Raw genomic sequence first — 26,991 nt, 5'->3', positions numbered from 1 at the left:
GATTTTGCTATATGTCTCCTTCTTCACTGAACCCACAGTAGGCAAGCTGGAAGAAGATGCGGGGAGCTGTAAACTGAAAACATATTTATTCTCTTCTGGCTGGCATAGCAGCAAGGCAGCAGCAGCAGATATGCTACATTCTCTTGTGGTTGACCCCACAGACACAGCCACAGGGGTTTTTCAGGTGTGCATATATAGGTCATGAGGCGCATGCACCGTGCTATAAATGATCTCAGCTGTTACATCATTAGCTACAAAATGTGGGGAGAGAGTGAGAGGACATGAGGTGAGAGAGCCTGACCACCACCATCTTGGCTAATTTGCTTTTTCCCTACACTACAGGGCTTCCCTCATAGCTCAGTTGGTAAAGAATCTGCTAGCAATGCGGGAGACCCAGGTTCGATTCCTGGTCGGGAAGATCCCCTGGAGAAGGGAAAGGCTACCCACTCCTGTATTCTGGCCTGGAGAATTCCATGGACTGTATAGTCCATGGGGGTCACCAAGAGTCGGACACTACTGAACAACTTTCACTACACTATAGAAGAAAAGAAAATCAGTGGGATGAATGTATGGGCTCATGAGAAATATATGGAACTCATGAAATGTGTTAAATATAGGTAAGATGGCAATCTGGGATGTATATGTAATGAGAAGAGCGTATGTATACTCAATAAAGATAGAAAGGTGGAATAGGACTAAGAGACATCAAATAAATTCATGAGATATATAAAGTTTTGCATAATTACAATATACTAAATATACATGAAACACACAGGCACTCACTATTCAGTCTTACATCAGCCACCTGTTAGTGACATCCTACATGACCCCACATGTCCTGTCCCCAAGAAAGGTAGATAAAATTCAAAGTCACTTATCAGGCTAACTGCATAGCTTGCATCTCTTCAATAAATCAAGAGTATATTGTTGGCTCTGGGCCCTTCCATTCATTGGGCCCCCTCACTGAAGCCTTAACTCTGGCCTTTATAACATGCCTGTCATGGGAAGGCTGATGCAGCAAAGTGGAAGAGAGAGGCAGGATGTAAAAACACTGCATAACAGAAGATTCTGGAGGTGTGGTCCTTCTGCCCTTAACCATAAGTATGCTAAATTCTTACCCCATCTCTTGTTTCTGGCTGTATATTTTAAATTGATTTAATGTATTGTATGATTCAAAGATGTTAATTTGGTCTGTGAGCCTTTTCCTTACATGATCACTAGAATAACTGCCTGGTAATCTATATGAAGATCACCATTTCATCCAGATAATTCCCTCTGGGAAGTCACAAATGGTCATATATCAGAGCCCACAAGAGAAGATCTTCTCCCAGGGGTCTAAAGATTAGTTTGGCATGGATATTCTTTCCAGTGTATCAATCTTGTGAGTTGGACACCAGTGCTAACTTTAAAGATTTCCTGTTTCTCTCATATTTACATAGCCATGCCCTTTTGTGTGAGGCTAGCTAATTTGAAACCAGCTGCATATATAATGTTCAGCATGAATTATTTCATAAACACATCCAGTAACTACACAAGAGAGCTACAACTTGAACTCCAATGTGAAGTGTTCAGCACAACTGTGACTACTTACTGTAAATACTGAGTTTAAGACACAAAATGACTGGCAAATCAAACCTAGTCAAAAAGTGGTAAAGAAAATGTCCAAGGCTCCAAACCCCAGAAAAGGAGAATGTCCTGAAGCATTAGAGCTGACCAGAATAAGAACCAAGGCCAGCCTCCCTTTCCCTACCACCAACCTTGAGGGTGGTGGTAAATTCTTCTTGTGGAATGTATGGATAAATTTTACAAAGTACAAGATTTAACCTTATTTTACATGCCCACACACACACATACACAAAAAAAAAACCTGTAAAAATTCCAAAGCAAAATGTGTCCATTACAATAGATAAATATTAGTAAGCTGGCTGGAAATAGTTCATCAAAGGAAAGGAAGAAGTCAGAGAATTCAAGAAAGAAAAAACAAAACATTATCCTAGAGACGAGAAGCTCTTGGCATTTAAAATAAAATTTTCCATTTGAAATCCTGCTTTCCCGCAGTGGAATTTCAAGAGCTCTCTAACACTTCTCAGCAGAACTCAGGTTGCAAAGTAAGGAAAGGGAAAAATTTTCCATTCAAAGTTCCCACCTTTCAAATCTATTTCCATTTATTCATTTGGCACAGTCGATATTGGATCTGCCTCTTGGTTCCATGTCCATCTGGGCAAACCATTTGGCTGAAAGAGGGGAATTAGCAAATATATCCCAGATTAGTTATGTTATATTACATTATATATGGCAACTTGTCCACGTTTTGCAGAAAAATAAAGAGACCAGTAAAATAAAGCAGGTACTTAGAGCACACACTGACTTTCACTGATAAATAAGTTTCTGCATGCTTTTACATGTCATCTTATTATTCCATCTTCACCACAGCCCTGTTTGGAAGGTGAAGTGAGATTAGATAGTTTGCCAGGACTCATTTTGGAGTGATGCTTTTATCTTAGAGAAGAGCTCGCCTTGCCTGTTCCTGTCTTCCTCCACGGTCTGCTGAACTTTGTGGGCACCCTGCATGAGTACCCTGATGTCATCTGACACAGTGCAGGGATGGCCAACAGTACACACACCTTACCCCATTCAAGGACCACAGTGCCACTACGTATGAGTCTCAGCACTGGACCTAGAGACTGACATACTGAGTGAAGTAAGTCATGCAGAGAAGGAGAAATGTTATATGACATCCCTCATATGTGGAATCTAAAAAGAAATGATACAAATGAACTTACTTACACAACAGAAAAAGACTCACAGACTTAGAGAATGAACTTATGGTTGTTGAAAGGAAAGATGGTGAGGAAAGGATAGTTGGGGAGTTTGCGATAGACATGTATGCCAAGTCACTTCAGTCGTGTCCGACTCTGTGCGACCCCATAGACGGCAGCCCACCAGGCTCCCCCATCCCTGGGATTCTCCAGGCAAGAACACTGGAGTGGGTTGCCATTTCCTTCTCCAGTGAACGAAAGTGAAAAGTGAAAGTGAAGTCGCTCAGTCGTGTCGGACTCTTCACGACCCCATGGACTGCAGCCCACCAGGCTCCTCCGCCCATGGGATTTTCCAGGCATGTATATACTGCTATATTTAAAATTGATAGCCAACAGGGACCTACTATATAGCATATGGAACTCTGCTCAATGTCATGTGGCAGCCTGGATGGAAGGGTAGTTTAGGGGAGAATGGATACATGTATGAGAGCTTCCCTGGTAGCTCAGATGGTAAAGCATCTGCCTATAATGTGGGAGACCAGGGTTCAATCCCTGGGTCGGGAAGATCTCCTGGAGAAGGAAATGGCAACCCACTCCAGTATTCCTGCCTGGAAAATCCCATGGAAGGAGGAACCTGGTCAGCTACAGTCCATGGGTTCGTGTATATGTATGACTGGGTCCGTTCGATGTTCACCTTAAACTATTACAACATTGTTAACCAGCTATACCCCAATACAAAATAAAAAGTTAAAAAAAAAAAAAAAAAAGACAGTAAATGCTGAATTCAAGACACAAAGCAACCTGAAAGTCAAACCTAGCTGAAAAGTTGAAAAGAAACTGTCCAGGGAAGACTTGCTCCTTACTAAGGTCCAAAATCCCAGAAGGGTGGCGATGGGGAGAGGGAAGCTAGCCATGGTTCTAGTTCTGATCAGCTCAAATACTTCAGGATATGGTGCTACTATGTGGTACAATATAGCTGTCCTAGACCTCAACCGAGAAAGGAAGACAACAGTTTCTTTTACTTCAGTGAGACATTAGGGTCCTTACCATACACTAGGGTGAGTGCCAATGTTAAAGGCGGAAGGAAGTGGCCATGCCACATGGCACAGAAAATCTCATTTGAAGAAATTATGGATCTCACCCATGAGAGAGACAAAAGATTTGGGAGTTCGACTCAAGTATATTCTGGGTAGGATGGGACTCTATGGTGATAAATGAAAGATTACCAAACTGGTAATGAAAAATGCCTTCTTCAGCAATCAGTGCAAAGAAATAGAGGAAAATAACAGAATGGGAAAGACTAGAGATCTCTTCAAGAAAATTAGAGATACCAAGGGAACATTTCATGCAAAGATGGGCTCGATAAAGGACAAATGGTATGGACCTAACAGAAACAGAAGATATTAAGAAGAGGTGGCAAGAATACACAGAAGAACTGTACAAAAAAGAGCTTCATGACGCAGATAATCATGATGATGTGATCACTAATCTAGAGCCAGACATCTTGTAATGTGAAGTCAAGTGGGCCTTAGAAAGCATCACTACGAACAAAGCTAGTGGAGGTGATGGAATTCCAGTTGAGCTATTTCAAATCCTGAAAGATGATGCTGTCAAAGTGCTGCACTCAATATGCCAGCAAATTTGGAAAACTCAGCAGCGACCACAGGACTGGAAAAGGTCAGTTTTCATTCCAATTCCAAAGAAAGGCAATGCCAAAGAATGCTTAAACTACCACACAATTGCACTCATCTCACATGCTAGTAAAGTAATGCTCAAAATTCTCCAAGGCAGGCTTCAGCAATACGTGAACCGTGAACTTTCAGATGTTCAAGCTAGTTTTGGAAAAGGCAGAGGAATCAGAGATCAAATTGCCAACATCCACTGGATCATGGAAAAAACAAGAGGGTTTCAGAAAAACATCTATTTCTGCTTTATTGACTATGCCAAAGCCTTTGACTGTGTGGATCACAAGAAACTGTGGAAAATTCTAAAAGAGATGGGAATACCAGACCACCTGACCTGCCTCTTGAGAAATCTGTATGCAGGTCAGGAAGCAACAGTTAGAACTGGACATGGAACAACAGACTGGTTCCAAATAGGAAAAGGAGTACGTCAAGGCTGTGTATTGTCACCCTGCTTATTTAACTTATATACAGAGTACATCATGAGAAACACTGGACTGGAAGAAACACAAGCTGGAATCAAGATTGCCGGGAGAAATATCAATCACCTCAGATATGCAGATGACACCACTCTTATGGCAGAAAGTGAAGAGGAACTGAGAAGCCTCTTGATGAAAGTAAAAGACTAGAGTGAAAAAGTTGGCTTAAAGCTCAACATTCAGAAAACGAAGATCATGGCATCTGGTCCCATCACTTCATGGGAAATAGATGGGGAAACAGTGGAAACAGTGTCAGCCTTTATTTTGGGGGCTTCAAAATCACTGCAGATGGTGACTGCAGCCATGAAATTAAAAGATGCTTACTCCTTGGAAGAAAAGTTATGACCAACCTAGACAGCATAATCAAAAGCAGAGACGTTACTTTGCCAACTAAGGTCCATCTAGCCGAGGCTATGTTTTTTCCAGTGGTCATGTATGGATGTGAGAGTTGGACTGTGAAGAAGGCTGAGCGCCGAAGAATTGATGCTTTTGAACTGTGGTGTTGGAGAAGACTCTTGAGAGTTCCTTGGACTGCAAGGAGATCCAACCAGTCCATTCTGAAGATCAACCCTGGATTTCTTTGGAAGGAATGATGCTAAAGCTGAAACTCCAGTACTTTGGCCACCTCATGTGAAGAGTTGACTCATTGGAAAAGACTCTGATGCTGGGAGGGATTGGGGGCAGGAGGAGAAGGGGACGACAGAGGATGAGATGGCTGGATGGCATCACCGACTCGATGGACATGAGTCTGAGTGAACTCCGGTAGTTGGTGACGGACAGGGAGGCCTGGCGTGCTGCGATTCATAGGGTTGCAAAGAGTCAGACACAACTGAGCGACTGAACTGAACTGAATGAAAAATGCAGATTTCTTTAGTGACTTCTCATACAGCTGAATTGGGTAGGGGAAACAGGGGCTGATGGAAGTATGTTTCTCATTCAAATGCATATAGCTTTCTCTCTCCTTTCGCAGTTTCTGCAGTCCCTGGGAACCAAACTTGGCACAGTGACCGGAGTTGCAAGTTCATCCAGCACAAAGGGTGCTGTCAACACTTTGAAGATAGCCTGATAATCATATTTGTTTTGGCCTCAGTCTCAAGGGCAGATGGTTGTCATGCTGATTAGAAGGGAGTTGTTATGACAGGAGGAAGGGCATGAGCCAGAGATAACCAGAACAGGACCCTGGAATATTTCCATAGAAAGCAACCATTTCTAGAAATGTTCAAGGAAATTCTAGATACTCCCTAGAGATTCCTAAAAAGAATTGAGGCAGCACCAAGGGGACGAGAAGTCATCTCAAATTCACAGTGCAGTACGACTCAGGTTTGGTAGAGGCCAATGAGAAACGACCCTGGTAGGTACACCCTTGAGGCTGGGGGGCTTCAGACCACATCACCATAGTAACTTGACCTCCATTCATTTCTGTTATGTGGGTTCACCAGGCCAATTTGTCTTTGGCCTCCAACCAGAAACTCCTCTTATCAGGAGCTACAGGAAAACATTTACAGAGGGCTCACTGTGCTTCTTAGATGACCCTGAAGTCCCTGGACCTGGTTTAGGTCTTTCCTGAGAATTCAGTAGCTTCCAAGAGAAATGGGGGACTGGGATCCTGTTGAGTCACTTCTTGTCTTGGCAATATGACTTCTCTGCATTCCCAAGGAGTTCCTCACTGGATGAATTCCTTCCTCGTATGTGATACAGATTAGAAAATATTTGTTGGGCACCTTTCTGGCACCCAGGTCTACGGCAGGGGGTGGCAACAGGAGGTGATAAGAATCCTTAAGGATTTTACCACCTAATCATGAATTTATAATTGATTGGATTGGGGCTCATATGCTGATAATCATTCTGTGATATGGGGATGTCTCTGGACAACATAATAGCACTAATAAAGGTATATGCTGTAATCTCTACCAATACTTATGCTTTATAGCTTAGTCCATAAGCTTACATGTTGTAGTTTCCTAAAGCTGTCATACCAAATTACCACAGACTGAGTGGCTTAAAACAATAGAACTGTATTCTTACAGAGTTCTGGAGTCCAGAGGACCAAAATCAAGGTGTTGGTAAGGCTACACTTCCTCTGGAGCTCAAGGAGAGGTTTTATTCTTTGACTTCCAGCTTCTGGAGACTGCTGGCATTCCTTGACTTACGGTCGCATCACTCCAGTCTCTGCCTCTGTGGTCACATATCCACAAGCTCCTCTTTGGATGGGTGTCTTCTTCTCTGTGTGTTTATCTTACAAGGACATGTGATGGCCTTTAGGGTTCACCTGGATAATTCCAGATGAGCGTCTCTTATCAAGATCCTTAATTTAATCACCTTGGCAAAAAAAAAAAAAAACACAACAAAACTGTTTTGAAATAAACCTGCAAAAGTTCCAGGGATGAGGACATGGATAAAGCTTTTTGGAGAGCTACCATCCAGCTCATTGCACCGCGTACTGTATAACGTTTAAAGAGGTTTCAAATGCATCTTATTTGGTCATCTTATAAATTTACAATCCTAGAGCTTGAACAAAAGTAATCCAACCTTGATTCCCTCCTCCCAACTTTGATTTTAAGATATAATTTTCACAACTCTGTGAATGTCCAGATTTACATTCGTCCTAAGTGGTCAGAGATAACTCCTCTCACACTGACCTTCAGCATCTTCTTCTGCTCTGAGTCAGTAAATAAATACCCAGACTGTTTCTCCCCATCTCCCCCCTCTTGCTACATATTTTTATCATGGAACAGAATGAGACTAGAAGGCAGAATCACAGAACGCACAATTTAATGCTTGCTTCTCAGTGTCCACTACCGACTACCACTGCTTGGTTGACAAGCAGACTACCAACTTTCCCTCGCCTCTGGTCACTAGTTCTTTTCAAGAGTTGTTAGAGAATATACTAGTTTTCCACAGCTGCCATAACAAATGACCACCGATTTAGAGACTTAACACAAATTTGAAGTTTGACAGGGGTCTCAACACGGGGAAATCAAGGTTTGGGCGGGACGGCTTTCTTTTCTGTGAGCTCTGACTGAGGGGGAAGGGACTCCGTTTCTTGCCTTTTTTCAGCTTCTAGAGGCTGTCCACAGTCCTCAGCTTGTGGCCTCTCCCACTGTCTTCAAAGTCTGAAACATGGCATCTCTCTGATTGCTCTGTTGTCTCCTCTCTCTCTGACCCAGCTAGGAAAGGCTTTCGCACGATTAAATTGGGCTGATCTGGGTAAGCCAGAATCACCTCCCTTAAGCACACCTATAAAGCGGCTTGTGTCACGCATGCATGCTCAGTCCCTTCAGCTGTGTCTGACTTTTTGCAGCCCTATGGACTGTAGCCTCCCCCCAGGCTCCTCAGTCCATGGGATTCTCCAGGCAAGAGTACTGGAGTGTGTTGCTATGCCAGCATCCAGGGGCTCTTCCTGACCCAGGGATTGAACTTGTTTCATGTCTCCTGCATCTCCTGCATTGCAGGCAAATTCTTTACCTCTGAGCCACCAGGGAAGCGCCCCCTTGTACCATATAAGGTAATTTATTCACAGGTACAATGGTTAATTTTACATGTCAAGTTGACTGTCAGAAAGTTGATAAAAAATGATTTGTAGATGTGTCTATGAGGTTGTTTCCAGAAGAGATTACATATAAATCAGTAGAATGAGCAAGAAAATCTTCCTCCCCAACCTGCTGTGAGCTCAGACAAAGGCAGAGGAGGAGAAAATTCTGTCTTCTGGGACATCCGTGCTCTGCCCTTGGACACCGGAATTCCTTATTCTTAGACCTTTGGATTCAGACTGAACTATGCTGCTCCTAAGTCACTTCAGTCGTGTCTGACTCTGTGCGACCCCATAGACGGCAGCCCACCAGGCTCCCCCGTCCCTGGGATTCTCCAGGCAAGAACACTGGAGTGGGTTGCCATTTCCTTCTCCAATGCATGAAAGTGAAAAGTGAAAGTGAAGTTGCTCAGTCATGTCCGACTCTTCGCGACCCCATAGACTGCAGCCTACCAGCCTCCTCTGCCCATGGGATTTTCCAGGGAAAAGTACTAGAGTGGGGTATCATTGCCTAAACAAGAACAAATTGCTTGTTTCTCCAGCTTGCAGATGGCAGATTGTAGGATTTCTCATCTCCCATAACCAATTTAATAATAAATCTCCTCTGATATAAAAAAAAAAGAATTAATAAAAGCTCTGGTGAACTGTGTAATACAGCAGGCTTCAGGAATTAGGGTGGGGACAATCAAGCTGACAGAAAGTGGCAATCTTATTTTTATGCTGAGCATGGAGCTTAGCGAATACAGCTCAGCACAACACGTCTTCATAGTGTCCTTCACCTCTATGCAATGGAAAATGGTCCCAGCTGTGGCCCAGGACAGTGGGAACTGGCATCAGAGAGCCTATGAGAGGAGGGGCAAAGCTACCCAGAGCACTGGTTCTGACTCATGGCAATGCTTATTCATGTCCTCTCCTTTTCCTTCCCTTCCCTTACCTCTCCCGAGCTAAAAGATGCAGGAAAATATTTACTTTGAAGATTTGTCTTTCCTCATCATTTAGGTACAAAATTGGCATCTCTTAGCCCAGGCAGCTATTTATGGATTCTTGCTAATACCCACAGTCCCCTGCCAAGATCAGGCTTTGATGAGCCCTCAGGTTCTCTTTTTCTATCTTTCGCTCTTTCATCGTATGAGCCAACAGTGACTTACTTAAGGGCCGTGAAATGTTCCTGTAAGAAGAGGCCATTGTGTGTTATCAATGGAGGCTTCAGAAACATCTTGGTCAGGGCTGCCTTTTTTTTTTTTTTAAATAGAGAGGTGGGGAGTTTCTGTCTCAATCAGACAATGAGGACATTATCTTTAAGAGAGAAAGAAAGATCACAATAAAATCTGAGACATTGCTCCCAGTTTCATCCTCATATCAGCCATATGTTGGATACTGGTTTTCTATAAAGACCCAAACAATGGGAAAACGAAAGAAAAATAAGGCAAAGAATAAATTCTACTTCCAAAATTAGTTTTCACTTAAAATTTGTTTTTTAGCCTGTTTTTCCTTTGAAATACACATACGCACACATGAATAAGGCAGGTAAGTTCTTGATGTAACTAAGTTATCATAATACCTCTATTCTGAAATAAATTTATGAGTACCTTACATTCAAAAGTTATCCTTTAGATTAACATAGTAAGATTTGTGAAACAGATAAATGATTTCAGAAATATTCATGCTACTGATCATTTTTGATTACTAAATTTCTTACTTAATGATATAAATGAAAAAGCCAATCTCGATATCCCATGAATATCCTCTGGGAAGGTGAATTTAGTTCATAGCTGGATAGATGGACTATATTCCTCTCTTCATTTATCTGCCTATTTCCTCCAGGTGGAAGGACTATGCTCAGTGTTTGGGATGAAGTGATGATGACGTCCACCCCTGCTTTGAGGGATTTCATGGTTTTTGATAACATAATTAATGACTAACCACTTTGGGCATTCTTATAGCATAACATCACAGAAGCAATTCTAAGGGTTTTGTGCAGGTCTGTAGTGGACTTCTGGTTTGTCTGTTTGTCCAACATCTCCCCTCTCTATTCTGGTAACAGCATCTTGATTGTCCTCTACAGAAATGCTCCTTCCTCACTCTACATCCATGTGGTTTGGGGCAGGGCACTGTTTATCACATAGCCCCAAAGATGTACACATGACCCAAGCTTAGCTGGTCAGAATACCCCATCCTTTCTGACAACAGTAATATGTTCATGAACAAGCACATACCCAGTGGATTAAATGGGACAAGAATCACTAACTTTTGTACCAAACATCCTGCAATTTCAGTGTTCGGTTTCTCGCTCACAAAAACCCAACACAAGCATTCATTATCAAGTGTCTCATCAGGATGGTTTCTTCCATCCCTGGTGACCCAGAGATCCAGGCTCCCTCCAACAATGGTTCTGTCATATCCTGGGACCTCAGAAGCCCCTGGGACCCTGGAACCATCTCCTAAGTCATCTGTTCCAACCAGTCAATAAGTAGAGACAGAGGGTATGTGGAGATCACTATATATCACCAAACCGAGGTGCAAGCGACCTGGGAAATGTAGGTTAGCTAACTTGTATGTCCAGGAAGAAAAGGAAATAATTGGGGGACCACATAGTATTAAATGATTCTGCCACACCCAGGTTAATCAGAGCCAAATTCTTGAATTGTTCTTTCTTGAATTTACAAGAAAAGCGCTTTGAAGGAGGCATATGTGGAAAGGGAAAAGTTTACTAAAATGACAGAATCGTGCCTGGACCTTATGGTCACTGCAGGGGAAGAACTCACATGAAAAAGAAGTTAATGTGAAAATAAGAGCTGAGAGGTGGAGATGTCCCAGGGTCTTGACAGGTGACACCAGCAAGATGCCGAAGGTGCGAGCGTAAGAAGGCGAATCCCGGTAAGCAGGCCCTGGCTCTCCAGGTCAGCACTTACACAACTCAGTTCAGTCCAGTTCAGTCGCTCAGTCGTGTCCGACTCTTTGCGACCCCATGAATCGCAGCACGCCAGGCCTCCCTGTCCATCACCAACTCCCGGAGTTCACTCAGACTCATGTCCATCGAGTCGGTGATGCCATCCAGCCATCTCATCCTCTGTCGTCCCCTTCTCCTCCTGCCCACAATCCCTCCCAGCATCAGAGTCTTTTCCAATGAGTCAACTCTTCACATGAGGTGGCCAAAGTACTGGAGTTTCAGCTTCAACATCAGTCCTTCCAAAGAAATCCCAGGGCTGATCTCCTTCAGAATGGACTGGTTGGATCTCCTTGCAGTCCAAGGGACTCTCAAGAGTCTTCTCCAACATCACAGTTCAAAAGCATCGTTGTCTGCAAACCTGCACCCTAAATGCCGAGCTTCCCTCCCTGCTGCCCCTGCCCTGAGAAAGATGAATTCTTGGCAGTATCATTTGAACCCCCAGATCCTTCTGGAAGCTGTCCCATACCTTGGGATTTTTAGCCACATAAGCCAATAGACATACTTTTTACCTAAACCGTTTTGTTAGGTTTTTGTGCCTTGCTACCAATAGAATCCTGATGACTATTCACTAATGTCAAAGAGAACCAGTGCAAGGTTTTAATCAGGAGACTGGCACAGTCAGATTAGTGTTTCAGAGAGGCCACTGTAACTGCCCAATTGTGCAGCACATGCTGGCCATTCTCTCTGAAAACAGGTAGAGTTATCTCACCTCCATGGAGATCTTTCTCTGTGTAATTAATGTTAATCCTGCCATCAGAATTCACATGCAAACACAAGCGCAAAAGATTTGTCTTAATCAAAATAGCGTTTGTACTTGATGCTTTTGAGTCTCCTGCTTTGAGCACAAAATTTTTGAAGCTGGTACTGCAAGCAAGGGTTCTTCTGTACCTTTCCTGACACCTCCAAAACCAGTAAAAGTTTAAAATCTTACAGCAGAAAAACATGCTGGAATTTTTAGCTCAGAGTCTTAGAAAAGTGAGGAAGTGAAATGAGTGTTTTCCTTTGGGGATTAAATTTGACTTTGGGAAAGAACCAAAAAGTTTACGTATTCTGTGTGGAACACTGCCAATGTCACTCCCATAGGCAGCCCCAGTGGGGGCAGCTGGGGACATTACCCTAAAGTCCAGAAAGTGGAACAGATCCACTGTCATTGTAAACTATATTCCTAGATACTGAGAGTCATTACCAATATTTCCTTCCCTTGCTCTACTTGGTGCTGGAGCAAATGTCAGAGAAGCGCCAGTCTTTACATCAAAGCAACAGTGGCCCCAGTGGACACAAACAGGACAGTGGGCCTTTGACGTAACTGCAGCTCTCGGTAGACAGAGGAGCCAAGCTGCAGGTGGCTAAGGTAAGAGCTGGCAGGCAGTCATGTTCCAGTGAGTCTCAGTTGCTATGCAGACCGATTTCTATTTACACTGAGCATATGTGCCCTAGAATGTCGTGGAACATGCTGCCTCTTCTTATTATCAAATACCAAAATTTCTTCCTGTCAGTGGTTTCTTAATTTTCAAGAGATAGAAAGCAGGCATTTCCCTTGAAGCCATTTCTACTGATAAGTATCCCAGATCATCTTAGGAATTCCAATTTATCTTATCTCCCCAGCAATATTGCCGAGGGAAACATCAGACTTCTCATTTAGAGCAGCCAGAAGGTCGCTTGAGTTCATATAGGAAATGAGCAGTATGTATATACTTTTCCATTTCACCATTAATTTTGGTTGCAGACTGTCCTAGAACATTAATAGGTGATTTCTCCTTCGATCTGTCTCTCCATAGATTTGAGGATGGTATTAGAAGGCTTGGATCTGCTATCCTAGGGAAAATCCCTTAAAGTGCTCTGGGGCTGACTTGCCCCAGTAGTAAAACAGAAATAAATACCTTGTCAGAATCTCTGAAACATATTGCTACATAGCCTTATAGTTTTAATTAAAACTGAATCTTGAATTCACATCCTTGTATTTTCTACTCTAAAAACTCCCTATTATAGACTTCTCTTTGTCTTAGATTGTTTTATGAGAATTCTAGAGTCAAGCCACCACCTCCTTCTAAGAGTCTTTATGTTCTGAGAGGTAGATCCAAAAAGCTCTTTGCTTTGCATTATTTTTAATCATTGTAATTCACCCCGGGATCCCTTGAAACTCTTTAATGAGGACATAATGAGCAGTTTTATGCTTACGGACAATCAAAACATAAGTCTATGCTAAACATATGGATCTGTTGTCATTAATCTAGGTATTTACCTCGGCTTATCTCTACTCTACCCAAAATACTACTTTGCTGATGGAGTCTATCTGCATTCTAGAATCAGGAAGAATTCCTTCCCCTTCACTAAAGTGATCAGGGCTTGGTAGAGGAGACAAGCAAGGATAATGAACCCATTTTGTAAATGTGTGAAGTGTTCAGTCATACAAATCCCTAAACATTTCAAAGTGATTTAGCAAAGTGAGGTTTACCCCACCCGAAATTACTTTCCTTTGGATTCTCAAAGCCCCTCTCATCATAAAAGGCATTCATTCATTCATTCATTTGTCAAATATTAAGTTCCTACTATGAGCCGGGTGCTATTCTAGGCACCTGGGATGCACTGTTGAACAAAATCAACCAAGTTTTCAGCCTTCATGGTGCTGAAATTCCTGTCTGCAGCCTTCCTTGGTCTCTCTTTCTTTCAAAGTACTGCAAATTTATAGCTGAAACACTGAACTTAAACTTTACCCATGTACTCTCTGGTATGATGCCCTATTTATTTTATAATCTAGACTTACAGCATTGAGTTAAATGCACAGACTTTTTGTCAGCTGGCCTGGGTCACATCTCACTCAATGGGGCCTTAGCTTAAGCTAAGTCACAGACTCTCTCAGCCTCATTTTCCTCATCTGTGCAATGAGGAAAGCAAAATCATCAAATCCACAGAGCTGCTGGGAAGATTGTATGAGATATTCATGCAAAGTACTTAACTCTGCTTGGAGAACACTGAAATGCACATTAAATATGAAACACTCAACAAATTCAAGCAGTAAAAAATATCTTTAAAACAGCCCTAACCCTCACCCTCACCCTACTGAGCAGCATAATTTTTAGATGCTACTGTGACTTCTCTCCAGATTTTTTAAGAATCTGAGACACTTTTGTTTGAAATTTAGGGGGAAGGAAGGGTCTCTCATATCCCTTTGGTTGCAATCATTGTGATATAGTACGGTGGCTCTGAGTTTTGAGACCACACATGAGGCTCAGAATCTTTTCTGAGGCTGAGACCCTACAGGTGCCTGTTTCCCCAAGAACTCAATACCTACAGTTGCTTCCTGGTTGGTGGCGAGTACCTCTCTGCTTCTCTCCTTTTGCTCTTGAAGATACACCCCTTTCAGTTCTTTGTCTCAAGGATACCCAGGAAAATTTATCAATTTAGGATTTATAAAGGCCAGAAAAGGCAGACTACTTGTTTTCCTAAGCTTGAGTTTTCTGCTCTGCCACAAAACTCCACTGAGGCAAAGGAGTCCCTCTGGAAGCATGGAGGGGCTGGGAAAGGGATTGTGGTCAGAATAGACTCAAAAGAATATCGCAATACATTTCCTGCAATAGCGGGTTGTTCTTTGCAGTTGGGGCCATTTGTTGTGCCTTTTTGTCACGTCATCTGACAAATAGCACTGAACGCAGGAAACAGATGTGAAATGCATGAGCTAGGCCCATTTCGAGCATGTCTGAGTCAGGTTGAAATGTGTGATTTAGTTCCAGGACTTCGATCCATGAGTCATAGACCCATGGAGTCTCTATGTTACATGACTCCAGATGGTGTTCACTAAAAGGCATGTCAGCCTTGTTCCTGGAGAGGGAGACACTAGAAAGCCCAGGAGGACCACTTTGTCTCCCAATCAAGGCCCATCACCTGGACTCTGAGCCTTTCTCCCTCTTACTTTTATGCAACTGTTGTAAGTAAATAGTGCAACTTATATTTTGTGAGCTACCCAGTCCCATCCCCTGATCCCTGGGACATATAACTCCACCCTTGACTGTAACATCATTCCTATCTCTCTCAAAGAGTTGCTGTTTTTTCCTTTTAGATAATTTGCCTTCCTTCTTAATAGAAAAGTTGCAGACTTTATCCTGGAGAGTCATTGAAGAACCAGCCAAGAAAAAGGGGAAGCACATTCAGAAATATTTGCTCAGAGGTGATAGAAAAGGAAAGAATATATTATCATCAACAGATTTCTTCTTCAGTGAATTAGAAAATATGCATTGTTAAGACCTCTTTATGATTTGAAGTGGAATATTTTAGGGAAAAATATCCAGAGGGATAAAATTAATTTTGATTCCCTTTATAGTACTGAAAAGGCAGACTATGGCCAAACCAGGGGATAGGACCCCAGCTTCTGCACTCACTGCCTCTAGGACCTGGGGGCAATGTGCCTAACCACCCTGGATCTCCAATTCCTCTCTGTCAAATGCGTGTAATAAGAGTATTGTTCCAAGTATGGCAGCAGATGCTGGTGGCCTGTTTAAGGCCCCTGGGCACGTTGCCTCTTAATCACCAACCTCTTACTGCAGCCTCCTGGGCCTCTCTGGAAGGGGTTCTCTGACCACTCAGCCACCTGTGAGGCAGGCCAGAAGTGCCGTGGAGCTAATGGCACCTGGGAGCTGCCCCTTTAACTATTGAAGGAAGAGATGGGTAGGAAATACTCCAGCTTCCTTGCCCCTGTGGGGAGACTCTGAGGTGTTCTCCATCCTCTCTCAGAGAGCCCCAACAGAATCAAGCCCACCTTCCCACAGTGGTAACTGCTCCTGAATGCACCCACCTGGCTTCTTTCCCATCCCCATCCCATTCTCCAACCAGAAAACTCCTTGGAGTCACCTCCCAAACAAACTACTTCTTTTCAATTCTCATCACAGGGAAATGCAGCTTAAAGCAACTATGAAGTAATTCATATTATAAAATGCTTTAGAACTCTTTTTTTTACTCACAGTAAGCACCAAGTAACTTTTGGACAAACTGGAAAAATATAAATAATAATGAAGTAAATATATAAGGTATTTTCCCACCAGATGCTCTGGTAACATAAGATTCAGTACTGTTTTTTTCGTGTGTACCTCTTTTGTGCTGAAGTGGAGAAGGCAATGGCACCCCACTCCAGTACTCTTGCCTGGAAAACCCCATGGACAGAGGAGCCTAGTGGGCTGCAGTCCATGAGGTCGCGAAGAGTCAGACACAACTGAGCGACTTCACTTTCACTTTTCACTTTCATGCATTGGAGAAGGATATGGCAACCCATTCCAGTGTTCTTGCCTGGAGAATCCCAGGGACGGGGGAGCCTGGTGGGCTGCCGTCTATGGGGTCGTACAGAGTCGGACACGACTGACGCGACTTAGCAGCAGCAGTAGCAGTATGTGCTAAAGAATTGATGCCTTTGAACTGTGGTGCTAGAGAAGACTCACGAGAGTCCCTTGGACAGCAAGGAGATCAAACCAGTCAATCCTAAAGGAAATCAATCCTGAATATTCATTTGAAGGACTTATGCTGAAGCTGAAGATCCAATGCATTGGCCACATGATGCAAACAGACAACTCATTGGAAAAGACTGGGATGCCAGGAAAGATTGAAGGCAGGAGGAGAAGGGGATGACAGAGGATGAGATGGTTGGATGGCATAACTCATTCAATGGACCTGAGTTTGAGCAAACTCCGGGAGATGATGAGGGACAGGGAGGCCTGGCATGCTGCCAGAGTCCTGGCATGCTGGGGTCACAGAGTCAGCATGACTGAACAAAAACATTATATGCAGATAATGCAACATTATATGCAGAGACAGGGATCAAGACCAGCCCCATGGGAAAGAAATGCAAAAAAGCAAAATGGCTGTCTGGGGAGGCCTTACAAATAGCTGTGAAGAGAAGAGAAGAGAAAAGCAAAGCAAAGGAGAAAAGGAAACATATAAGCATCTGAATGCAGAGTTCCAAAGAATAGCAAGAAGAGATAAGAAACCCTTCCACAGTGATCTATGGAAAGAAATAGAGGAAACAACAGATTGGGAAAGACTAAAGATCTCTTCAAGAAAATTAGAGATACCAAGGGAACATTTCATGCACAGATGGGCTCAATAAAGGACAGAAGTAGTATGGACCTAACAGAAGCAAAAGGTATTAAGAAGAGGTGGCAGGAATACACAGAAGATCTGTACAAAAAAGATCTTCATGACCCAGATAATCACGATGGTGTGATCACTCACCTAGAGCCAGACATCCTGGAATGTGAAGTCAAGGGGCCTTAGAAAGCATCACTACAAACAAAGCTAGTGGAGATGATGGAATTCCAGTTATTTCAAATCCTGAAAGATGATGCTGTGAAAGTGCTACACTCAATATGCCAACAAATTTGGAAAACTCAGCAGCGACCACAGGACTGGAAAAGGTCAGTTTTCATTCCAATCCCAAAGAAAGGCAATGCCAAAGAATGCTCAAACTGCCGCACAATTGTACTCATCTCACACGCTAGTAAAGTAATGCTCAAAATTCTCCAAGCCAGGCTTCAGCAATACGTCAACCGTGAACTTCCCAATGTTCAAGCTAGTTTTCGAAAAGGCAAAGGAATCAGAGATCAAATTGCCATCATCCGCTGGATCGTGGAAAAAGCAAGAGAGTTCCAGAAAAGCATCTATTTCTGCTTTATTGACTATGCCAAAGCCTTTGACTGTGTGGATCATAATAAACTGTGGAAAATTCTGAAAGAGATAGGAATACCAGAGCACCTGACCTGCCTCTTAAGAAACTTATATGCAGGTTAGGAAGCAACAGTTAGAAATGGACATGGAACAAAGACTGGTTCCAAATAGGAAAAGGAGTACATCAAGGCTGTATATTGGCACCCTGCTTATTTAACTTCTATGCAGAGTACATCATGAGAAACGCTAGGCTGGAAGAAGCACAAGCTGAAATCAAGATTGCTAGGAGAAATTTTAATAACCTCAGATATGCAGATAATATCACCCTTATGGCAGAAAGTGAAGAGGAACTAAAAAGCTTCTTGATGAAAGTGAAAGAGGAGAGTGAAAAAGTTGGCCTAAATCTCAACATTCAGAAAATGAAGATCATGGCATCCGGTCCCATCACTTCATGGAAATACATGGGGAAACAGTGGAAACAGTGTCAGACATTATTTTGGGGGGCTCCAAAATCACTGCAGATGGTGATTGCAGCCATGAAATTAAAAGACACTCCTTAGAAGGAAAGTTATGACCGACCTAGACAGCATATTCAAAAGCAGAGACATTACTCTGCCGACTAAGGTCCGTTTAGTCAAGGCTATGGTTTTTCCAGTGGTCATGTATGGATGTGAGAGTTGGACTGTGAAGAAAGCTGAACACTGAAGAACTGATGCTTTTGAACCGTGGTGTTGGAGAAGACTCTTGAGAGTCCCTTGGACTGCAAGGAGGTCCAACCAGTCCATTCTGAAGGAGATCAGTCCTGGGATTTCTTTGGAAGGAATGATGCTAAAGCTGAAACTCCAGTAATTTGGCCACCTCATGTGAAGAGTTGACTCATTGGAAATGACTCTGATGCTGGCAGGGATTGAGGGCAGGACGAGAAGGGGATGACAGAGGATGAGATGGATGGATGGCATCACCGAGTCGGTGGACGTGAGTCAGTGAACTCCAGGAGTTGGTGATGGACAGGGAGGCCTGGCGTGCTGCAATTCATGGGGTGGTAAAGAGTCAGAGACGACCGAGAGACTGAACTGAACTAAACTCAATGCAACATTATATGCAAATATCTTCAATAACAAGGATAAAATATGAGGCTTCATATTTTCCCCCTAGGCGCAGAGATTTCCTGACATGTACATATATACTTATTCACAAACATATATTTATAGATCTGTACATAGGTACTCAACACACACAATCCTACACACTATAGGAACATAAGCAACACATATTTACATGCTTTCTTTGATAAGCAATGGTTGGAAAGGCCATGGCCAAGGGCAGAGTAAGCTTCTGTAATAGTCATGGCTACTACTGAGCTAGTATCGTGCAACCAGATGTTAAAATATTGAAATATCTCCATACCTATTGGTTAATAGCCATTGTCATTTCCATTCAACTATTTACAACGTTTTGTTAGCAGAAAATGTAGTGGTTAATGTGCAATAAAGTGTTCTAATTCCTAGTCCAGAAATAACTGGAACAGATTTCTTAATATTGTCATGATAAATTTATCTTTAAATGAACAGTATGATCTTATGTGACCAAACAACTCACCATCAAGAGAGGTGATTTTTAAACATAAGGTCAGATAACCTTCAACTGGAAATACTGTAGTAATAATGAAATAAAATAAAATAATAAAAACACCTTTGAATTATTAATATGATTTTATACTATATGCTTTTGTGTTCAAGAATTCCCTATGTATGGATAATTAAAGTCAAATTTAGAAATTAAATATTGAATAAGCCATGAACATACATCTTTCCACAATTAAATTTAATATTAATAAATTCAAATTTAATTTGAATTTAATTAGCTTTGAGCAAAACACCATCTATTATGTTACTGTTGCTAATTCAAATTTAATTGATTGTGTAGTTTCCTTTGTATTTAACCTGAAAACTTTATATTAAAGCTAAAAAGTTAATACCTAGGTTTACGTTCTTACACATTTAAGTGACATCATAATAAGGATGATTTGAGCTGAGGTCCATGGCATTTTTCTCCTTTTACAGTAACTTTGTATCCAGGTCTGAGAACACAGAGCTTGTGGGCTTTTGCACCCAGCAACCCAGGTTTGCATTCTGACCCTGCATTTTCTTAGGCAAGTCAGTTAACTTTTCTGAGCCTTTGTTGTTTCATCTTGAATATGAAGCTAATCCCTCCCCCACCTTTCCCCACCGGATTCTCTGCGGGGATTTAAAGGATGGTGTCAGTACAGCATTAGCCTCATTCCAGCCTGGGAAGGGCATTTGTAAATGTAACTTTCCCTCTGTTTTCCCTTTCCCCTTCACTGGGGAGATGGGTCCTTTTGGTTAGCTCTTTGTTTTGTTTTTTGTTTTAATCTGTGAGTGTTAAAAAGTGAGTGAGCCTTTACCCTTGGAATCTGAGCTTCCCAGCAGGGCCCCTCCATAGTTTAAGGCGGCCGAGCACAAAATGAAAGTGCAAGGCTCTGTTGCAAACAGGGCCGTGGAAGGTGTTAAAACAGCAAGTTTCCTTTCTTTTTTGGCCTCTTTCGATCTGCCTTGGTGTTAATTTCCCAGTTAACAGCACGCCCCCTGGGCACCTGAATGCCCTGAGTTGGGCGCAGACTCTCAGGGACTCCCAGGGACCTGCCCGCAGAGCATGCATATGCACGTGCGCATGCGCAGCCTACTGCGTGCGGAATTCCTCCTGTCCTTCACCTCGGTGAGCCCTCTGCCGGCTTGGCCATCATGTGACACCCCAGGTGCCCCCATTCTTGTACCCAGTTCCCTGCCTGAGGCACTTGCTGGGTGGGAGCTGGAAGAGGCCGGGGAAGACCCAGTGCTCCAGAGAGTGGAGAGGAGAAGGCTAAGAGTGTGTCGCAAAGTGGAAGCAGGAAGCTTCCTTGTGTGAAAAACCTTTCAAGATCCAACACAAGCCCCGTTGTGGCATCAGACTTGTATAAAACAAAGTCGAGGATCACGTTGTTATGAATTGCAAGATGGCATCTTCAGAGTATTGAACTCTTAAGAGCAACCCTCCTGAGAGCAGGGCCCTGTTCCCAATTAAGTTGGCCAACCTACATGTTTATGGTGGTGGTTGTCTTCCCACGAACTTCACAGAAATTAGAAAACTCATCTAGCACATAGAAAGGCATGCCTCTGAATGAGGGGAAACAGAAGGATTCCAGAAGGGCTATGGGAGGCAGAAGCTAACGCCTTCTATGGAGCAAGCCTATGCCTGCCCCTGTCCCTCCACCGCCCCATAAACACCAGGCACTAGGACCAACTGGCTAGTCTCAGATCTGAGTAGGTGTTCAAGGAGCGCAGAACCATCTGGGCCATATAGCACTGGGACGGAGTTCAGGTAGTGTAATGCTTTCCTTCTCTTATCACAGAGCAACCGTGGTGCTGTCATGGGAACTGCAGCTGTCTTGACAGCCAAGATCGCCTGTGATGTGCCCCCCATCCAGGCTGGGCTCCATTCATTCCTGTTCGGTTGCTTGGTTTTCTGTTTTAGTTTCCACGCATTCTGCAGCCAAATATAAGGTGAGAGATCCAGAACTTTCCAAAATATTCATTTCTGTTTATATTAATACATACTTAGTCCTAGAAAGAAATCCAACAAAGTTCATACTATTAGCCACTCCACAAGCCAAACTGAGTTTCAGTTCAGAATATCCCTCCCTCAGGGTGAAGACTTTGTAGCCCCAAGACATAGCATGGTGCCCACACAGGGTACACACTCAGTGAAATTATTTGTTATGTGAATGGCTGAGTGAATGGCACATTGATCTAAGCTTTGGTGTTTGCTGTTGCTGGAATTTCTTTCCCCTCATAGTAACTAAAGGAAAATCGGCAGAACAAGTATTATTCCCCATTGCACATATGAATAAATGAGGCTGAGGCTCTGGAGGGATAAGATCCTAAAGTTAGAGGGCTAGAATCAAAATATAGGTATCCTGAGCCCAAATGCAGGGATTTTGGCTTCTAAATTTTTACAGCAAAATTAAGCTATCAACTTGAGTGTATTTGATTGTGTTGACAGCCCTACTTTTCTTAGCAAGGCATATTTGCTGTTATCTTATAAGTTGTATCTTATAAGTTATCCCTTTGGTGAGCCAGAGAGACAGAACATTTTGAGGGGAGTCATGTTTTATTAGCTAGAGATGATGATGAGCCAACAGAAGTAAAAGCTTTAGATAGATCGTTGTCACTGTCCAAAGAGAATCGTCTCTCCAGTGTCCTTTTGGTACAGCTACTAGACAAGCCCCCATTTCTGAGCAATACATGCTTAGAAAGACAGAGCAGTGCAAAATCATGATGATAGACCCAAGTTCTGGAACTCAACACACCGAAATTTCTGCTTTAGCACTTAATAAGTGGGTGACCTTGGGAGAAATTAATCTCTCTTGGCCTTAGTGTCTCATTTGTAAAATTGAGATCATAAAAATAGAAAACTTGGAAGGTGGTTGTGAGACATTACTGGTAAAGTGCTTAGCAAGTCCCTGGCATGGGGTTAAGAGTATCATGTGTATTGTCTACACTAGTGAAGGCAGATGACCACCGGAAGGAAGGGGAATGTTGCCTTCAGACATGAATTAATCGGTGAAATATTCTCCTTGCATTTAGGTCATGGCACATCCCTGAGTGAGCACATAAACAGATTAAATTCCCTTGTCCAGATGGCTAAATAAATTAAATACATGAACCCAACTGAAGTAAAGGTGCAAAGTTCTATATTTTCAGTCCACCATTAGTGGCTTCTCTGTGTTTTACGGGACTCAGCCAGTAGGCACTAAACTTGTCTCAAGACACAAGCCCTTCGGTGTTTTTTCCTTTCTGTACGTGAAAAAAATCACATATAGACCTTTCTGACCATTTGGAAGACAGTTTCAGAAAGTAAAGCTGAGACTGAAAAAAACAAAACAGAACGAAACTAAACTAAACTTATGTTTGTTGCTAAATTCATACACAACTGTGATTGGGGATTTCATTGATAATAAAAGGATTCAAGATCATTCCTAGTGAAAAATTAATTACTCCAGGCTTATGTTTCCTTAACTGTATGAGATAGAGTCTCTTTCTACAACTTGGAAATGCACAATTGCCTTGTGATCCTATTTCTCATACTCAACCACAGAAAGCTGTTATTCCTTGCTTAGTTTTCCTCCTTCAAGACAGATCAGCTCAAAGGGAGGATTAAAGGTGATGGTGGGGCCATGCCAGCAATCTTCAGACAAGTGGAATCCAACCAACACTTTCAGAGTCTCTCCTCCCATAAGCCCAGCTGTAGCTGTGTGAGCCTAGTATCACCATAGTAATTACATCTCCAGGCAAACTCAGGTCTCATGGAAACTTTAGAATACACACACCAATTTGCTCATTCCTGCAGTGTGGAGAGCAAGCAAAACTATCCAGACTTTTGTTTATATTGCTTTTCTTTAGAGATAAAACCTGTTAATGGGTATCTAGGTATAAGGACCCATTTGATTAATGCTAAACGTCCAAATAGTAGGAAAAACTGAAGTAGCTAGGAAGAGAACAAATTGATTTTAAAAGACATTTTGGGATACACCTATTCAACAGATATTGAGAACCTTCGGTTTTCCAGACACTGTCCTAAGCTTTGGGCATGGAGCCCTGAGCAAGACAGACATAGTGCCCTTCTTTGGGGATACTTATGTTAATGGGGAAGACAGACAGTAAACAGATCTTTTAGGAAATACATTTTAAGGACTAGATGCCAAAAATTAGCAAACAGAACAGCAGCACCATAGACTTCTTATGAAGGAGAAATGGACATTGTCCTCCTAGGATAACTGAGAATTAAATCTAGGACTCAGTTTCTTCATCAGTAAAATGGGAATGATTCAACTTATAGGTTTATGATGATGCTCAGGTAATGAGCATTAAGTTTGGTTTTGAAATTTGGATATGAGTCTTTATTAAGTTATAATTTTGTAACAAGCAATACTCAGAGCACTTCAACAGAAAACTCCCCATCCACACTTCACAGGACGGCCCTTGGAAATTGGAAATAACACCAAATGAAGGAATTTCATACCAGGAACTGGTTTCATATGGACTTGTTGCCTTGGTTGGAATATAAGATTAAAATAAGCCAATTTGGAATCATCCTCAATAAAATCAAGCTGTTAATTTCTTATCCTCACATTCAGTGATACTCCTTCTTTATTTCTAACTCTCTTTAATTTGCCAAATCATGTTGGAATTAAACCAGTTCTGATTTGGGGATTTTTTTTTTTTTTAAAGGAAAATGGTGATTCTCTTGCTTCATGCTTGCATATGTAAGAGCCAAGATTAGAAAAACCAATTTGAAGCTGATACAGAGAAGCCTTAATTAATGGCTCATCTTTTAAAGCTTATGAATCCCTTTGATGGTCAGTGAGTCACTGCTTATTTTAATTAACTTGGGGAAGAGACACATAGGCATTTAAAATGTGGCTATGATTAAGAATTGGCCCATGTAAAAAATGACATTGACTTAATGTATGTTTGGGCTTCCCTGGTGGCTCAGCTGGTAAAGAATCCTCCTGAAATGCAGAGACCTGGGTTCAATTCCTAGGTTGGAAAGATCCCCAGGAGAAGGGAATGGCTACCCACTCCAGTATTTTAGCCTGGAGAATTCCATGGACTGTATAGTCCATGGGGTCGCAAAGAGTTGGGCACGACTGAGCAACTTTCACCCAGTTAACATATGTCTTACCTTGTGTGCCTGATTCTTGGCCATTACAGTCATAAAACAAGTTTCTGCTGTTCAGCATTAGATTAGCAGTTTACTCACCCTTGAACAACTGATGGTGCTCCATCTCATGCAACATCAGCAAAATTTTGATTATGTTATTGCCTGCCATGAGAGAAGTGTCAGAGAAAGGAAGAAAAAAAAAACAGCTGCAATCTTTGGATTGTAATTAAGTTCCCCCGTGGTCTCCCCAAGTACCCTATCTCTCCACCACTTTTATATTCTTTAAAAATTACATTGTGAACAAACACACGCACACACAAGATATCTCTCTGCCATTTCCTTCTCCAGGGGATCTTCCCAACCCAGGGATCGAACTCAGGTCTCCCGCATTGCAGGCAGATGCTTTAACCTCTGAGCCACCAGGGAAGACCATCTCTCTCAAAGTGCTCCAAATTTAGCCTCGTAATTACGTGTTTACCCTAGAGTATGCAGCTTCCTACTCTGGAGGTCCTTCTGTCCATGTCTTCCCCATCTCAGAACATTATTTTCCAAGTTTCAGCTCAAAAGTCACCCCTTGCCAAGTGTATACCTTGAATCTCCCCAGGTCAGGGTGAAGTTGCTTCAGACTCTCTACTCCCTTGCTCATAGGCTTTCTGCTGACCAGGGTGCCGCGTGAACGGGGTGGTGGCCACAGATACCCTGCATTATGGTTCAGACAGAAAACGTAACTGCTGCCCCTTATCCAGGAGCAGATGGACTGCAGTGAAGTACATGCCACTAGGCAGTGGCAGAACAGCTTTGATTAGAGGCGCCTCACTGAATAATCCACATATGATTAACTCAGCCCCAGGTAATCAAGAATCCACAGAATTTAATATCCTTTCTGATTGGGCTTTCATGAATTTAAGACCACAGTTTTAAACCCATAAGCAATCTTAAGATGAGGCCCAACAATCTCATGTAAGTGGCAGCATCTGTCTCTTGCCAAGCCTTGTCATCCTTGTGCCAACTCTAGGGCATGGGCCCCATATTCATTCTTGTTCCCCAGACCCTTGCATATCTACCATTGATTTCTTAGGTTTCTGGTAGTACTTGTACCAGTGACTCCAGAGTTTCCTTAATTTTGAGTCCCGTAGCCACATCATCTACAGATTTCCACTAATCTGGGCAGTAACAACATCCACCTTCTCTTGACCTTGGTAAAAACACTGACCTATTAGAGAACAGTTTGTTTGGTTTTTCAAATATTTATTTATTTGTTTGGCTGTGCCAGGTCTTAGTTGAGGCATGTGGGATCTATTAATAGTTCCATGACCAGGGAGCAAACCCAGGCCCCCTGCATTGGGAATGCAGAGATTAACCACTGCACCACCAGGAAATTCCCTGTCCTTATAGTTTCATCTTGTCCAAGTGTTGGATAAATGAGATCCTATAGTACATAGCCTCTGGTGTCTGGCTTCATTCGCCCAGCATAATTCACGTGAGCTTTATGCATGTTGTTGTGTTTATTGGAAGTTCATTCATTTTTATAAGTAAGGATGTTTTCAAGTACAGCTCTTTAGATCACCTCTTAACCAGAATTATGCCCGATCTATAAAAATATATGTTCTTTTTCCTGTCCCCCATGCTAGCTCCAAAGTCACACAACCTTGTACTTTTCACTATAGTGACCACCACTTATCCTCCAGGCTAAGCTCTTTGGTTTAATTATATCTTAACATGACCCCAGAGCAGGAAAAATGTTATTAGACTTTTGAATACCTGAGAAGCAAAGCTTTTAAGATATTTTCTGCCCTCTTCCAAGAATATTCATGATGTCTTCCTGGGTCCAAGGTGTCCTCTGAGATTCATTTAGAAGGACTTGAACAAGGCTACCCATGAAAGTATTTTCTCCAATTATATCTCTTCTCTCTTTTTTCCTTTCTTCCTTCCTTCTTTCCTTTTCTATCCTTCTCTCAGTCTTTTTCTCTCTCTCCTGGTACAAAGTATCTTCCCACCTGGAGCAAATCAGATAGGAAACTGGTGGGGTTTTTAATTTGAATATTATCAGAGTTTGTAAAAAAAAATTTTCTAGATCAACTGCTGGCAATCAGCAAGCACATTTTCCATAGAACGCATTAAGTGGCAATAATGCTCTGAAAAAGAATAAGTCAAGAAAGAGGATGGGAAACACCTGGGGAAAGACAGTCAGTGAGTGTCCCTGCAGGTAGCCGTGTACAATAGA

At 42.4% G+C, this 26,991-nt stretch overlaps 1 long non-coding RNA gene across 1 annotated transcript in view; it reads right to left on the bottom strand.

The window, feature by feature from the left end:
- Window positions 1-26,635, bottom strand: part of LOC108636645 — a 47,592-nt gene extending 20,957 nt beyond the window's left edge. Inside the window, exons 1-2 of the long non-coding RNA XR_001918506.1 lie at window positions 26,529-26,635; window positions 24,867-24,929 (exon numbers count right to left, since the gene is read on the bottom strand). This is a non-coding gene — a long non-coding RNA (uncharacterized LOC108636645). The remainder of the gene's footprint in view (window positions 1-24,866; window positions 24,930-26,528) is intronic.

Source organism: Capra hircus, chromosome 8, assembly GCF_001704415.2.
Source record: "Capra hircus breed San Clemente chromosome 8, ASM170441v1, whole genome shotgun sequence".
Lineage (NCBI taxonomy): Eukaryota > Metazoa > Chordata > Mammalia > Artiodactyla > Bovidae > Capra > Capra hircus.
The sequence above is the reverse complement of the archived record's forward strand: the minus strand, read 5'-3'. Positions and strand labels throughout refer to the sequence as shown.